The 17,649-nt window shown below is 39.6% G+C and overlaps 1 protein-coding gene across 1 annotated transcript in view; it reads left to right on the forward strand.

Moving 5' to 3' along the window:
- Positions 1–851: 851 nt before the first annotated feature.
- Positions 852–17,649, forward strand: part of arvcfb (ARVCF delta catenin family member b) — a 228,171-nt gene continuing 211,373 nt past the window's right edge. The window contains exon 1 of the mRNA XM_038702628.1: positions 852–1,194. The gene's annotated coding sequence lies outside the window, so the exon portion shown is untranslated. The remainder of the gene's footprint in view (positions 1,195–17,649) is intronic.

Below are 17,649 nucleotides of genomic sequence, written 5' to 3' on the forward strand. Positions count from 1 at the left end.
GACAGCACATCACTTAAACTTTATAAATAGCATATATATTTGTTTGTTTTCTTCTCTTTTCTTCATTTTATTGTTAATTTATGATTTACTTTCTGAAACATCAAGCCAATAAAGCCAATAGAATTGAATAGATAGATAGATGGATGGATAAATAGATTATTAATGCTTAACAAATAGCATTGCCTACCACTCTGAAGATTACACACTATCTTAAAATGTAAAAACCAAACCAATGCACAGATCTACACTATATTCTGCTGTAGCTATATCTTTTTATTATCTTGTTGTCTTGTTTCTTTATCCTTTATTTCAGAGAAGCAGGCAATGAGGGAATTAGAGAGGGGACAACATGCAGCAAAGCTATATGTTTTACTCTGGGGTTTGTGTGGCTTATATACATCGCTGTAGGCCTATATAATAGGCTATATGTGCTGACTTGACCATGCCACAGTGCCAGAACATTAGGGTATTAAAACAATACTGTATGTGCTGACTCTGAAGAACTGGAAGACAGAAGGGATAATAAAATAAAATATAATTGATACATATGAGTGACTAACTGATATTCAGTGTGATTATGGTCGGCCTAATAGGCGAGTTTATTGAACAGTTTCTTTAGCCTATAAAAACTAGCATTAGCCCATAAATAGCCCTACCAACCAAATTAACACAATTTAAAGAACAATAAGAGCTAATTATTTAGCCTAATTATTAATTCTCCAGATAAATAACCAAAAATATCAATCACAGATTTTCTTCAACAGCATGTGATTGGTGATGGGGCGGAGACACTTGCTGTGACCGACAGCATCCAGCACTGTTGTGGATGAGAGGGATAAAGACTGCTCTGCCTTTCCTACAACACAACGTCACAGCCACTAATTAGTAAAATAACTACCGACAGTCGCTTTGAGCACAAGAAATAACTTTTAAATCAGTTAGCATTAGAATAGGATACGTTTGGTGTTGTTGTTTTTTTTTTGTACATGTGGCGCTTGACTGAAGGGACGCGCGAGCAAGCAACCTGACAACTACAGGCTCCAATTTGAGATTTGGGAGGTTGTACAACAGTAGTATGCTTTCCCCCGCAGCAGAATAACGTTATTATTCAGCGCAGACTCGGAGTACTGCACAGCGCACACACCGGAGACTCTCTTCGCTTTTGAAGAACAATGATGAACAGGAGAAACTGAGGTAAATATCAACGCAGCTCTTTGCTTTCTCTCGCAACAAATCCATGTGGTGATTATCTCGCAACGCCAAGTTCCAGCTTCTGCCATTACAACTCAGGAGGAGGGTGTGACAATAATGCAATAGGAATAATGTAAGAGGAAATTAATGTAACAAGAATGTAAACTGTCATTGTGCAAGCTGAAAAATTAACCCTCGGCTTCCTTACAGAGGAGTAAGCCAGGTGGGCATGATGCATAATCTATTAATTAGCGTGCACGGACCGGTGTGGTAGAAAATATTTATCACGCTTTTATTAAATAGTCTGTGTTATTTTGTAATGTGGCACGACAGTGGACACTATAATTTATGCTGCTGAATGGCTCATTGTATCAAACACATTAATATAGGCCTAACGTGATTTATTCTGTGTGTGCGTGTGTTGTTGTTGTTGTTGTAGCTCTTCTCGCTAATGGATGCAGTATAAAGGCAGCGAGCGCGAGCCGCAACCAGCTGTCAATCATCTCATCCTTACTAGTCCATTGTTTTGCCCCTCCTGTTTGTGAGTTACCATGGAGAGTCTTCCGGGGTTTTCCTCCTCTAATTACCTTATTTGGAGAAAGGGGCGGCTGTTAGTGGCCGGACCGGTGCTGTTGTTGGGTTGATTGTGCTGTTCTCACGTCCCATGTGACTGAAGGCTTCAAAAACATGAGGAAGCCTCCAATGAAGTTCTCAGTGGACTTTGACTGGACCGTCCTGGTCAGAACCCAGCTACCACTAATGGCTCCAGTATGAGCTTCGATGTAATTTAAGCTATTAACTGTGAGCACTTTAGAGTTTTGAAAGTCCTCCATACAAAACCCTTAAAAAACTGAACACACACCCTGCTGTAAGAAGCTTCTGGTTACAGTCGGGTTTAATTTAGCACTGTCTGAATAAAATATACAGCCTCAGTGTCATTACTGAAATAATATATTATTTTGAATATATTCAAGATACATTTTTGAAAGAGATCTGGCATATCAATATATATGTGTTTACTTTGGCAGGTTTGCACACAGGGTGCTGTGCAGGGAAGATGGTTAACTATTAATGACAATTTTATAGTGGTAATTCATATTAAGTAAGTTAGGAAGTAAGTAAACATTATTTGTAGCTACAGCGCTTTTCACACACTATGCTTGCACAAAATGCTTTACAATAACATTAACATTTATGGGACAAATGCACTGATAAAGAAAATTAAAAAAGATTAAAGATAAAATGACCACCCGAGCCACCTGAAAAAGTGAGCTATAAAACAGTCCGTAATAAAAATTCCTAATTATTGCACAACGTGTAGTAAATACACAGTGAGCGGGAAAAGAATTCACAATAAATACACATTAATGGTAAAAGATTTCACAGTAATTACATAGTAGGTAATAAAAAACACAGTCAGATTCATAAAATGCAGAGCTGGTGCATGCAGGTCACCCAAACTCCTGTTTAAACAGATGTGTTTTTAGCTACTTTTTAAAGGAATATACACAATCAGCAGAGCAAAAGCAGTGCTATGGCCTCAAAAGCTCGATCACCTTAAGGCAAGTGCGTGGGACAGACCGCAGGTTTTGCTTGTTAGACCTAAGAAAGCGAGCTGATGAGTAAAGATTAAATAGTTCAGGCACATATACAGGAGCCTGATCGTGCAGTGCTCTGAAAGTAATAGTGAGGATCTTGATCCTATATGCGACGGGGAGCCAGTCAGTAAAGAGATCTCAGTAAATGGGGTTTTGTGAGAGTGTCTGTTTGTCCGAGAGAGTAGCATTCTGGATTAACTGCAGACGATCAAGGGCAGACATGCTTATTAATGAGGATATTGTCTTAACCCTGTCCAGGTGTGTGTGTATGTGGACAGTGTTGTGTGGGGTGCAGTAGATGGGTTGCAGGTGAAGGAAAAGTGACAGATCCACACTGATCACTGGGGGGTACATGGTAGTAAGAGCCGGGTGCTCCATCAGAAGCTGTCTGCATGGACCAGTATATTCCAGCAGTTTGTAGGATCCTTCCCTCCTGAAAGACTTAATTATTTGTATATGATAGGCCTTGAAGAGTAAATGAGTTCATACCAGTCAAATGTGCAAAGGTTTCTTCATATGCTTCTATGCCAGCACATCTTCACTTCCACAGAATACATGTGGGCTTATTGGCAATCAGAAAGTAGCTTCTTTTGAAAACAAAATATTTGGAACTCTAAACACAGAGCAGACCAGATGAGAATTATTTCCACAACACCTGTGACTGTGCAGAAAACTGAAACATGCTCTATAACCGGGGGTAAACAACCAGACTTCTCATGAATGCTAATGTTATGAAAATTCTATTTTATGGGTTTCTGCTTACATTATCACACACTTATCTGTATGCTGACAAAAAATAACAACTTTATCTTGTCCTCTATTACAAATTCTGTTTTTCCGGAGGCAAGAAAAGCACAGTTGTTAAAATTCACTACCAGTTAACGAACTAATTAATGACCAACAAAACATAACTGTATATTGTAGCAAGCCGATATATACAGTATATTCTGAAGAGAGAGACAGAGAGAGAGAGAGATAGCTATATATGTGTTTTAAATATGTTTTTTATTCTGGGGAATTAAAAAAATATAGCTTTTTTACCCAGCAGATCTGACCCCTGCTGTGGCCTGTCTCTTGACTTGCCTACGGAACAAATTCTTGTATAACCACTTCAAGATCTTAAAGGTTAAAATGTCATTTTTCTAATGGATTGACAAGACCAGAGGTCAGCTTTAATCTCAAGAGCAGTTCATGCTCTCATGCACAAATTTATTATTATAGTACAAAGCCTGAAGGAGATGTAGTATTCCTAACTGTCAGCCCTGCAGCATGTTGGCAATTTGGATATTATAAATGTAGAAGCAGGTTAGTGTCAGCTCCTGTCTTTGTGTAACGTCTACAGGAACTGACTTGCCATGGCACTATCTAATATGATTCCCTGATTTGAAAGTCTGGCTTTCACTCCATCAATTGTCTATATTCCATATGTTGTTCAGGATTGTGGGGGGCTGGAACCAATCCCTGCATGCACAGGGCTGCGTGGTTACGCCTTGGACAGGGGGGTCACAAGTAGATCACAGATGAATAATCATGTCTTACCCCTCTCTCTGTCTTACCTCTTTCAGCAATGTATCAGCTAGAAATCAATGTCATGTGCTTTTACGTAGTCATAGCAAAAACATTTGTATTCATTTTAATATTGGGGATAATGAGGAACGTCTTTCACTAAGCCCTCCTTTAAAACGAATCATTCTGCAAGTGGGAGCGATGGAGGAGTTTCCTGCGCCTCGGGTGTTTAGTTCTGTGTGATGGCCTCATGAGGGAGACTGACTCTACTGTGCTCTTACACCTGTGTGAAATGTTTCCCTGGCTGTATCAGAGGGACATGTGCACCACGTTGGCAAGAAAACACCTTAGCAAGAAGGTTGTTTTATGTGATGAGGGGTATAAAGGTCTTGGATTTTACATGGTCATGTGTTTCTGGAGGCTGATATCAATATTTCTGTGTCAAAAGAGCCAGCAGACAATATTTTGTATTGCTATTTAAATCCTCTTGGCACTTGAAAAGGGAAAGTAGTAAACAGTATAAAAAGAAGTCACCATGCATTAATTGGTTCTGCAACACACTGCAATAACAGTTGCAGTGCATTGCAATAGACCAAGTGTATTTTAAGGCACACAAATCCACAGATTTAGTATCCAGACAATGATTATTCCTAACAGAGATTTAGTCTCTTCAGGATGGACCATATCGTGATATGTAAAATTGCAATCTTCAAGGGAGTGAGACCTATTGAGCATAAAATCAAGCACTTATTACTGCCTCTAAATGAAAACTAATATATTTAAACAAACATATTGTCTGAACACTAATGTTGGCTGATGTTGGGATCATTTCCAGGTGTTAATTTCCCATACCAGGCACATAATTACATAAACTACTATCCTCGTGACTCCTTTGGAGGTTTTCCTGTCCTTTTAATATTTGTTACTTGATGTAGCCTGCCATTTTAATCACACCACAAGGAGCCCTTTTAATTGCACATATCATATTTAGTCATTTTTGAAATTGGATGGAATATTTTTATTTATTTTTCCCCGCAGATTAAGGTTTTTAAACCCTCAATTGTATGGCCCCACCTTCTTGCATTATACAGTTATACAGGAACAGGGATTACGGGATGTCACTTGTAAAAACAATTATGCAAACAACAAAAAGTTGGTATTTGGAGATTCAGATTCACATTTACATAATGCAAGTAAATCACACCAAATCTGTTTCATGAATTTTTTCCCATCAATAAATTCGGATGAAAGAAAAAACATAGCAGGAAAGCACAGGTGTAATTAATACCATTAACGAACCCTCTGTCCTATTTAAGTGTATCAGTAGGCCATATTAGTGTGCATAGCAGTAGCACCCCGGAACAGGTAAAGTTAAACTGAGTGCAGCCCTTGTTAATACTACAAATTACAGCTGTGCTTTTCCTGTGTGCTGTGAAAAATGCCTGTTTCTAGAAGTCTTTATAATTCCTTTCCACACATTATCCAGAGAGACATCATGGATAGATCACTGTCATGTCTTTTCATATGAGACTTTTGTATATCAAGACCATGCAAATACACACAGGTGAAGCTCACTCTTCAACACAAATTCACAGGAGTGTCAGAGAGATGTCAATCAACCACCGCCTTTACACGCCCACACACAGCCCTCAGAAGAGGTCTATTCAGACACGATAAGAGAAAACAAAAGGTTGGGAGGATGACAGGTGTGTAGGGCCTTTAAGCTACAGTATACCACTCTGTTGCTGAAAACTTGGTTTTGACCATGTGCAGTTTGTGAGAAATACATTTTAGGTTGCAGATTCTTAGGACTCATATTTAACTCAGAGATAAGTCTTGGTCTCAGTGATTTGCGGTTAAACAGTGATTACTAATCAAAGGGTCCTACAATAAACGTCTGCGAGCGTGTAGGTGAAATAGTAACGCAGACAAATGGATGATACGATGATGGTATGGGGACATCTTTGTGCTATGTACATTAGCATTTCCTTTTGTCAGCTCAGGAAGAGCCATTGAGTGTATGCTAATACTCCAGATGTGATTTGCCATTTGTTTTGCAGTTTACTGTTTGCTGTTGTGTCTTTGCACTTGAGTGTATTTAAGGAGAGGGAGACTGCATGTCGAGAGAGAACCGTGATCTTTCTCTCCGTGGCCATGTAGTATAAAGAATTGATTCACCACATCTTTGACTCCGTACTCTTAATTCTTTGGGAAGAATTTTTCCCTGACAAGTTTCAGCACTAACAATAGAGAAGAAATTGAAATGACCCTTTGCATTCACAAAAATATATTACCGCTCTATACTGAGAGCCAATGTTATATGAATCACATTAGCCTTATACCTACCTCATTATAATTTCATGGCCAGTGTAGCATTTCATTACTGGGAATTATAGAGCAACAGCAGTATAACATATAAATGGTATTATGTGTTTGTCAGTTCAATTATAGCAGAAATGATATGCTTCACACCCTTGAGTGCTTAATGAAAGTGAAAGTCGTGTTCAAAATGCTGTATTTCTTGATTAAGTCACATAGGGTGGCAATTATCAGCAAAGCTATCATAGTGCACATTCACTATGATCAAGTGACACTCTCAGGCTTTTTACTGAGAGACTGAAATGATTGTGATTCAGGGTCCTTCTGCAGTGTTGGATCATGCATGTTTTGTGGCTGTTGTGAGCTGACTGAAGCGGTCTGTGATTGGGTGAGTGGTCAGGAGAAAGCCACTCCGGACCCAGAGTGAATGGTTCTTTGTGGGACAGGCACCTGCAGAGATCTGCCTCCTGCTCCTGAAGTGATTAACATGCACCTCCAACCTCCATGGCCTTCCCACTCCCCAGTCCTTCGGCCGCCCATCCTGGCACTGTTCTGTTGTCTTGGCACCTGTTCTACATCGTCCATCCTGCAAAGGCTATAACTCATGTCTTTGTCTGTGCAGGACAAACACAGCGTGACTGCAAAACTGTTGGAATTGCATCGATTTCCTTTGTCAATGAGTTAAGTTCGGATGTTCTGTAAAAGGTAGACTGTGTGGATTTGTTTTAGCAGGGGATGGATGTTTGGAAAATATGTTTAAAGAAAGTTTTAAAAAGTAATTCCCAAGGCACGAGTTGCATCGCTTATTTTTCTGCTACAAAGTATAATAGCAAATAAGCCTGGTTTTAACTGAACTTTTTATATCAGAACGAACAAAAATATATATAATCCAATCTGTAAGAAGTGAATTGTTTGAATGGACAAATATAACTATCTTCAGTCTTTTAGATGTTATTTTTTTTGTTAACAATAGCATTTTAACATTAGCAAATTATAATATAACGGGGTCCAACTTTACGCTAACTCTAAAGGTTAGGCAGCTAATATGCTGTTAAGGATTAGTTTGTTGTAAACAGTGATATTGTGTTTGACATTAAAGTTACAGAAGGCTTACCATTAGGTTCTTGTCCTGAGCAGAAAGAAGCCTAAAATACTGTAAAATATAAATATATTTTTATTTTTGTGTTTTATTTACATTATTTGCTAAACTCAAATACTGACATTGACAACAGGTTATGTTTTTTTTATTTTGGAGGATATATTAGCATCTCTTTCACATGGTTTATAGGAATAAGATAAATGTTAGCTTCTACAACAGGCTAACATCACCTGCACTTTGGCTAATACCACCAGGTTGTTTTTGTTTAGGCAGGCTAATTTAGCACAATATTTCTTTTCACATCAAACACACATTTGGCTAGTTTCGTAGACAACAAACAAAATGGAGAAGCTAATTAGAGACCATGCTAATTGCTAATAGTCGTGACAAACCTCACTTCTGGGGACTCAGTTCTCTTCTCACTGGCTCACAGACATGGGGTCCCCCGACGTGAGCTTTGAGGTTGGACTGTCTTGAATGGATTTGGTTCCTTTTTAAGTAGCCATACATTTTTTTGGCCCCACCGTCTTTCCTAGCAGTGAATTAAGCCCTGTTCTTCTCAACTCCAGTTTATTCTGTAGCGCTCTGATCTTTTATGTTCTGTCTTCTGTTTTTCATTTGAACTATAAAACTAATATATTCATTTTCCTGCTGAGTGAGTTTGGGTACAGCTGGCAGATTTATTATTATAATATTTATATCAAAGTGTGAGACTATGATTAGAATTGTAATGTGCAATGTCAAGTGATATTGCCTACATGTATTTTCCTGGTCTTAAAAAGACTTCAGAACAGTTAACTGATTGACATTTGTCAGTTGCAGCTGAGTTTAATGAAGAGTGAATGCCTCTCCCTGCTCGGTCTATATGACCATTACCAATGATATTTCTAGGCACTCACCCAACCACAGATTAGATTATATATTATGAAAGCATTAACAATCTGCAGAATGTCATTACAGTATCATTATTGCATTATTGCATATTACAAACCACGGATTTATAATTCAAAATGCATGTCTAAGCAAGAATTCTTCATTACTTCAATCACAACTTTGTTTTTACCAGTGGGGTTATTTCAGTCTGCAGTCGTTTGCTATCATTATGAGTCATATTCTCAGTAGGTTTAATTTTTTTCTCAGCCTGCTGCTGTGTTGTGTCCTCAGATGCCGGGGTCAGTGCAGGCAGCTCTCTGCTGCCAGACACAAGATGACGCTTGTGTCAGAATTGGTTTTAAATCAGATTTTTGTGGCATCATCTCCCTACCCAATTGTTGGGACCTCTGGTGGCGATATTATTAGAATATCAGCTGGCCTGTGCTTTGAAACATGCTGACTCGCTGATAATCCACTTCCCTTTCTTTTGCCCTCCCTGTGTCATGGGCTCTGCATTAAAATAGAGTGCTGATTGAATTCCTCTCCTGAGTAGTCCTGAAACCCGTCCCTCCCCCCTCTCCGCTCTCTCCTCCTCCCTCAGTGGATTGATATAGCTGTTTAGCTTTATTTTCCCTCAGCAAAGGACACACACAATATTTTGACCCAGTGAATGGTAATGTGACGTTCATCTGATGGCTTCGACTTGAGGCAGTATCCAAACAGAACTGTGGATGTCTGCCCGTGTGTGTCTGTCCATACCCTCCCGCCACCATCACCACCACCAACACGCCCCGCTCCTCCTCCACTCCCAGACTTGGGTCTTGAGGATTAACCCCACCCTCTACATGCTGGCCTGCCTTGATTATGTCCAGGGATAAGAGCTGCTTAATTGTAATCACTGGAGCTGTCCTGAGCAGCATAAACACAGGAACATAGACCAGGCCACACACTGCGGCTGGGCACACAGGGGAACAGTGATAAGCACTGCTTCTTATTGATTATCTCTGCAAAGGAGGTTATGCTTTCTATGTCATCTGCCAGTTAACAGGATACTAATTGTCATATTTATGAAACTCAACAAGCACTGTACACATTTAATTATGGAGCTATGACGTGAAAGAAACCCCACAAGTCATGTTAGCGTGAATCTGTCTATTTATACATGGCATGGCCTTAGTGCTAAAAGTGACATATTTTTAAAATGAATTTAGCAATTACAGCCAAAGTGGTTCTGCTAATTATTTTTGCATTTTATCAAGGTGATGTGACAACAACATGATCAATTTAATTAACGTTGTCGGTGATGAATATGACTCACTTGACATTTTGTAAAATTCACATTATTGTGTTAAAAAGCTCAAAACATCTAGATGACATCTGCTGCACTGGTGCCATGCTTTGGCCAAACTGAAATCTCAGTGACTTCAACTGTTTTGACATATTTTATAGTTGCAAATCATCACAATACTGATTAGCCTGCAGCCTTTCTCGCAGATAATTTGTAGCTTTGTTCCTATTTGACGTTTGCGCTGGAGTTTGAAATGAGGTTGGCACATCATTAGATTATTCATGTGGGGATAAGGCACTTTAACAATAACTGTAATTTGTTTGCTTAATTGCTTCACAAAGAAACGTTGGGGATGTGATATTACAAGACTTAACTATTTCTCTGCAGCGTCTGTTGTGAGAATTTCCGTGAACTGGGGTCAGCACGCCAAGCTCTTTGCTTTCCCTGCCATCTGGCAAACAGTGCCTTATGCCTTTCCTTTGGGTGCTGAGCCCAAATGGCGAGGATCCCACATATATTTTCCCTATTCCCGTTGGTCTGAATCTTTCTGTTTACGGCTGATATAAAAAGTTTTGGATCACACGTTGACTCAAGTGGAGTCTTGATTCTTGAGTCTTGGACTTGGCGGAAGCTGTATTCTTGAGATTTTCACACATTGAATCACGACGCTCAGAAAAGTGTGTCCTCTCAACTTTCTACCTCTGGAGAGTACAGCTGGATGTCTGTTCCACAGAAAAGGACATCTTTATCTAAAAAAAAAAACTCCAATGAAGATTTTTAGGGGAACAAGTAAATTGAGAAAAATCTCATGCTGAAGGCAGTCTAGCAGAACTGGTTGGCCATCTGGCATTTTAGTCATGTCAGTGCTGAGGTCAAATCTCAGGCGACCTGTCCTTGGTGCACTACACCATCAGAGCCAATTACTGCCCTCTTAGAATCCCCCTTGAATACACTTTGTCCTTATCTTTCCTACAGAGTTACGATGTTAATACCAGGAGGTGGTTACAATGAGGAGTTCAGTTGCTGAAATATGATATTTATCAATTGTGGTTTTGTTATGTGTGTTATCACTCCTTACAACATGTTTTTGACACTAAACAAATGAGATATACTGTAATTTCTTAATTAGTGCGCTTTAGAGGTGCTGGTAGGTATATTTTATCTTTGGACCGAACCAGGCTAGCTGTCTCAGCTTGCTTCCTCCTCCTTCCTCCCAGTCCTCATGCTAAGCTAAGCTAAACGCCTCCTGACTCCAGCTTCACATGGGAGTGTGACACAGGAGTAGATTATCACTCCTGTCCCATCCCGCTCACACAAAAGGAATCCTGTCCCATCAAAATCCCACGACAGAGTAAAATCATGTTTCTGTCTCGTCCAAAGCCCAGAGGAATGTCTTCCGTCCCATCCCACTCTCGGAAAAAAAAAGCATCAGAAAATAGCATTTATTCATATTAAAACTGCATCAGAGATGCAAATCAAAAACTGTCTTAAAATTGCACAGCACAAAAACTGTTAAACTGTAAAACTGTTATTACTGCTGTTTTTGTGTCACCCCTTATTTATGTATTTAATTATTTACTTGTTTTATTTATTTGCCACACCTTATTATTACTATGTTTTTTTTTTACCAACATCAAAAGAAGCACACAAAATTTAATTATATCTGAGTATAATGACAATAATGATCATTCTTTCATAATTATATATTAAAAACAGACATCCCTGTACTGCCCACTCCCATTGACTTTTTTTCCTGTCCCATCCCAGTCCTGTGATGAATGGTGAAATTGGACAATGTTTCAGTTGTAGCCAGCGGTTAAGTGTTGTCATATCACGGTCAGACAACAGCCCATGGGTTCTGAGATTGTATTTTGGTCAATGCATTCCCCCTCTGTTGCTCTCCAAATGAACTGTTTTCCTGCATGCAATTAAAGCCTGCGCGAACAGAAACCAGAACTTTTCTGATACCAAAATATTGTCCCTTGCCCACAGATTCCGCATTCATATGCATATATCTGTTTATAGAGATTACATTTTATTGAGCTTTAAAGATGAACATTATGAATACTGTTGTCACACGGCCCACTGACGCATGGGATTCCTGAAACAATACTTGAAAGGACACACAGAGAAGCAGCCAGCAACAGTTTTAATTTAGAGAGAGAGAGAAAAAAAGTATTCGGATATGTGTGAACCTCATTAGAGATTTAGATACAAAGGTTCTTTACTCTTGCTGCATTGATGTTTGCTCTCCTGCTGCGCTGAGCTAAACTATTTGGTTTCCTGAGCATTCATAGGAGGTGTGATTGAGGCTTGGAAGGTAAGAGAGAACACATTAACCAAATGAGGGGTTTAACTGAAAAATCTTAGCACAAAAACTAAGAGCTTTAAGGAGAAAATGAGATCAATGTTTTAGAAATTCTTTTTGAAATGAGAGTGAGCAATGCCTTCCTTTTAATGAGCTAGAAAGACAGCAAATGCCCTTATTTTCTCAGTGATAACTTAAATGTTACTCTTGACATGCAAAAGCACCTAACTTAGAGGAATAGTTTGACATTTTAAGAACTGATTTTGCGTTCTGACTGAGAGTTAGATGAGAAAAGGAATGCATTCTCATACCACTCTCAAATCTTGAACTTCAGCATGCAGCCCCTTAGCCTAGCTTAGCATACAGACTTGAAACGGGGGGAAACAGCTAGCCTGGCTCTGTCAAAATTTAAATGTCGGCTTACCAGCACCTCTGAAGCTCACTAAAAACATGTTAACATGTTTGTGTAATCTGTAAAAGGATGAAAAGGTGTAAAAATGACAAGTTGTTGGTGTTGATTTTATCAACAGCAAATAACAGTTCATATGAGGTAGATATTGGGAGTTTTAGTCTGCTTCTGCATGTTTCCAAGCCTGACACAAGCAGACAAGCAGAGCATCAGAAAATCGGTATTATGGCGAATGCTCTTCCTTCTTTTTCAGTTTTCTTGCAAGACTCCAGGAAGTCACTGCAACATTTTAAACCTTTGGATGGAGCCAGGGTAGCTGTTTCCTCCTAGCCAAGCGAACAGCTATGAGAGTCAATTATTGTTATTTGTTTTTATAAGTTAAAGTAAACAAGGAAGGCTGAGGGAAAGGGCCAGGGTAGAACAAAAAAGTAAAATTACATTAGCAATTCCTTTTACTTTGCACAATTACAAAAATGACGTTTTAAAGATAAATTTTTTATCCCTCCTTAAAATTAAATGAAAAATCAGTGATGAGTAATATTTTAATTAGAAGCTAGTAGAAAAAAAGAATGCACATTGTGTGTGTCTGTTTCTGTGATTGTTGCTTTGGCCAAGCACCAACATGACAGCTAATTTATGCGAAGGTCATGCGAGATGGCCTCATGAAGAGGCTGTCAAATAAAGACAGGAAAATGTTTTTCTCCCCTACTTAAGAGCTGGCAACAAATATAAAGGGACACTGTCAGAACATGAATGTCGTGGAGGAGATGCCAACGTATTCATCAATAGCGGGCTTTATGTGTGAGAGGGTTTTTGATGTGCAGGGCTCGCACTGCAGCGGTCTTCTGTGGATGGTGAAAGCCAGTAGCTTTGCCCAGCTGGGACTGACCGATGGTGGATGTAAGATGTCTTTCCTGCCTCCTACAGCAGAACATTCTTCTAGGACTAGAAGTGTAATGACTAAAGCGTGGAAACAGTATACCATCCCATTATAAGTGGTTTTGGTGATTGGAAGGCACTTGTTTTGACTTTGTGACAACATAATTGGAAACCTCTCTCTTAAGTGCTTTTTTGGGTGGGGGCTCATTAACAAAACATGTTTTCCCTCTTCCTATCTCTTACCTCAGTTTGAAGTGTAGATTTCTCAGATGCAGAGCTCTGTGTACCATGGAGGAGCACTGCAAATGAGGGTCTCTTGTGCCACCCAATGTTGTGGTTGTGGTGAAATCAATTCTGGCTGCTGCGGAGCTTTGCAGCATGAAGGACAGTGCTGCAGTGTGTGTGTATGAGGCTCCTTCAGCCATGGAACCAGATGTACTGCACTAACCTACATGCCACACATACACACACACACACACACACACGCACACACACACACACACACACACAAAGCAATTAAAATGTCCCAAGTAAACACATTATATGAGACTATAGGACAAATCAAGTATACACAAACAGTAATTAACCTAAATTCAGTGGTTGATGATAATAAACAAGAAAAGCTTGGCTAAGCTTTTTTTGTGCCCTACTTTGACAAGTGTGTTGAAAAAATGATGCCACTTCACATTTCCTTTGTTGTTGCTATGGTGTCTGCACTAACTTGTCATCATCATATTTGCGGGAAACATTGTAATCCTCTTATTCTGCTAGTACCCCCACTGCAAACTACAATACCGACGGGACCTGGCCGAGCTCCTGCTGTGTGGGCTTCTATTTGTGTTTAGGTGTTAGGCTTGCATTACCTCTGCTCTTCAGCAAGTTTACTGAAGTCATCCTGTGGCAACACTACCACAGAGCAACATGGGAGCCCACAGGCACCACCATGGCATGAAATGATGTTGATCGATCTGTGCAAGCCAAGTGTGTATCTCCTGCATGCCTGTGTGGAAATCAGAGCCCCAGCGATTGAGCTGTTCCCGCAGACGGCCTCTTCTTTCCATTTCTGCTGAGCTCTTTGATAGTGCTGGAGGCCCGCGGGTGGGTGCTGTTGGATGGGTGATGGGTGTTCACCCTGTAGCTCCAAGCCAGCCGCACAGACCCAGCAGGAGGCCTTAGCTACTGGAGGTCCATAGGGAAGATGGAAGTGAGGAGAGAAAGAAAAAGGAAGGGAGGGAGCGGGAATTGAGGGGAATAGAGAGAACTCTTGGCATTACTGGAGCTCAGATTGATTTAATCATTCAGAGCATTCATCGGGGGGTTATGCAGTGTGTGTGTGTGTGTGTGTTTGAGGGTTGCAGAGGTGGAAGAGCAAGCCCTGGGAAAAAAAAGGTTCGCTAATAATGACGAGAGAGGCAGTCAGCAGTCTCAGCCTCCGTGGTAATCGAACCGCTAACCTTGGCTTGAGTTAGTGCTGCGATCTCTCTGCTCCAGTGCAATGCAGTGGCTGTAAGATTGAACTATGAAAGAACTCCAGTGTACACACTGATGCAATATCTTGATAAGCACCACCTCTTTTTATTTGTGAGATTGAAGCAAGGAAATCCTATTACCTGTCATGAATTATTAAAGTCCCTTGAGGAGAGGGAATAGTTTAGGATTCAATTCCCATGTAGGCACTTAAAATATATGTATAATCTTATTTATTATTTGTAAAGCACTTTTCAATACAGGTAACAAAGTGCTTCACAGCAATCAATGTAGAACAAGGACAAGCTGAATATAAATAAAAATAGGATCACACACAGTGGTGCACAACGAGTAATATATGAAGCATTAAACAAGTCAAGGTAAAATCAAAGGTAAAATAAATAATGCATCACACGGTGGTTTATAATCAATTAATAAAACATAAACAATATGTAAGCTTAAAGCTGCATCAAGTAATTTCTTTTTGGCCACTTGGGGGCAGTGTTACAATGCCGGAAACACAACACTGACTTATTATCACCTGGCCAACAAACAATTACCTGTTTATACAGCAGACACAGTGACTGGAATAATGTACAGAAAACTCTAAAACTACACCAATTTATTTCTCTAACAGCTTTTAGGAACAATATCATGGGCATCTCCAAAGACACATGCAAGTGCGCCCTTCACAAGCAGGAATAATTTATTATTTATTAAGTGTTTCTAGGTCTGTTAAAAATGTTTTAACTATGTTTTCCGTAAAAATAACAATACAAGCTGGCTTTAAAAAGTAAAAGTAATTTACTCTGTCTTTTGAACTATATTGTTTATACCCTCACTGCATCTGTACTTTTCTCTTGTTCTCTTTTTAAATCTTTTAACCTCAGTATGATATTGCTGTATGATTATTATTACACTAAAGTTTGTCTGTTTAAACCTGTATCCCCTCCCACCTACCATGAAGAGGCTACTCCCCTATTGCCAGGCTATCCTTGTAAATAAGAAGCTGTTCTTAAGTGTCCTGCTGGGTTAAATAAAGTTTTAATAAAAAATAAAAATAAAACACAGAGCAACATAAGCATTCATTTAGAGTTGTGTTTTTAATGAATGTAAAAAGACCAAAACAGCAAGTTCACTAGTTAACTGAAAGGTGGTAAAACACTTGGTTGTCTCTATATGTGGCCACTTTGACATGACACACAGTGTGATCCATTAATAATACAAAAATATTGATTAGTGCAGCTTTAAAAAGATGGTATAGTGCAAGAGCCCTACGCTCAATTTCTTTTTAGGCTGCATGAAAAAAATCCAAGCTTAAGAATAAGATTGATTCCACACCACCGACTTACTCATCCTCTACACTCTGACATCAATACAGTATGTCTCTCTGTCACAAACACCCCCCCCCCCTTCATCACTGAATCACTTCAAACAGATGCTGGCACCATGAATGATAGTACAGTATGAGGAAAGGAAGGAGTGTAGGCAAGCTCTGCGGGAAGCTGTGGGGGTGGAGGGTGCAGGGGCTGATGGGATTGAATGGTAAGTGATCCCTTGGTGTTTCTGGCATGGCATAGCAGAGGGCGAAGCCATCTCCCACAGGGACGCAGTTAGCCTAAAACATTTGTCACGATAAACGATGTAACGAGGTTTGTTAAAGGATTGTGTGTGACGATTTATTTGCAAGTGTGCACTGACTGTACTGTATGGCATAAGCCCATGCTCCCCTCCTTAGATAATGAGATCATGTCAGTGTGTGTGTGTGCTGGCTCCGGCTGAATACATTTAAATTTATAGCAGTATATCAAGTCTCTTTCTCCATCGCTTCATGTTGCTTATCACATGAGCCACTAGCCAGATTTTTTTTATTTCCATAGCTGGTTTTATCAGTCTGTTCAGATCTGTTACTTAATGCAAATCACCATGGATTTGATGCTAAGAGTTGTGTGTACCCTTAGCTGTTACAACCTGTAAAGATTACACAACATAGTGAGGAAAATCCCCTTTCTCATATCCACTGGCTTTAATTAGATCTCTCTCACTCTGTGTTTGTGTGTTTTGAGATTCACTAAAGTAAGAACGAGTGGTTTTAGGGAGCCACAAAATTGGTGTGATGAGAGGCATCTGAAAAAACAGATGCACATGTACACTCATACTTTTAGGCTTCAAAACAAAACATGACCTATCAGAGAGTTACTCTCACCTCACCACCCATTAGTCAAACACTGTGAGGTGAGAGTCGTGTTGGTTATATTACAGCTGTACTTGTCAATATTCCTATTTTTACAGTAGATCAAATGACTATGTTTAATGTGAAATGGGTCACTTGTAGTGACAAACCCACAGAGAATTATCACCTAAAGTTGGGCATACAGTACGAATTTAGAAATTTTGTTGTTTAATTTCAACTTGATGCAAAGCCAAAGCTCACTATATACATGCTCACACTGTACGGTCCGATGGCCAAGCCACGGCCTAAGTGCTCACACTGTATAATCTCAAATTATACAGTCTATGTACAGCCTAACATCATCCTAACTCTGGAGCTTCCCTCATCTTTATTAAGAGTTTTATTGTCTGTCAGCTCATTTTTCTGGCCACAGCAGATTGCTATGAAAAAGTCAGTGAAAAAAGCTCTGATAAACCAAATGTGTGCAACCTGCCTAGTATTTTGCAGCTAAATTCTGCAGCTGGATATTTCCCTCAGGA

Source organism: Micropterus salmoides, unplaced genomic scaffold, assembly GCF_014851395.1.
Source record: "Micropterus salmoides isolate LMB-PRFRI ecotype aquatic unplaced genomic scaffold, ASM1485139v1 Ms_hic_scaffold_7, whole genome shotgun sequence".
In the NCBI taxonomy this organism is placed as follows: Eukaryota; Metazoa; Chordata; class Actinopteri; order Centrarchiformes; family Centrarchidae; genus Micropterus; species Micropterus salmoides.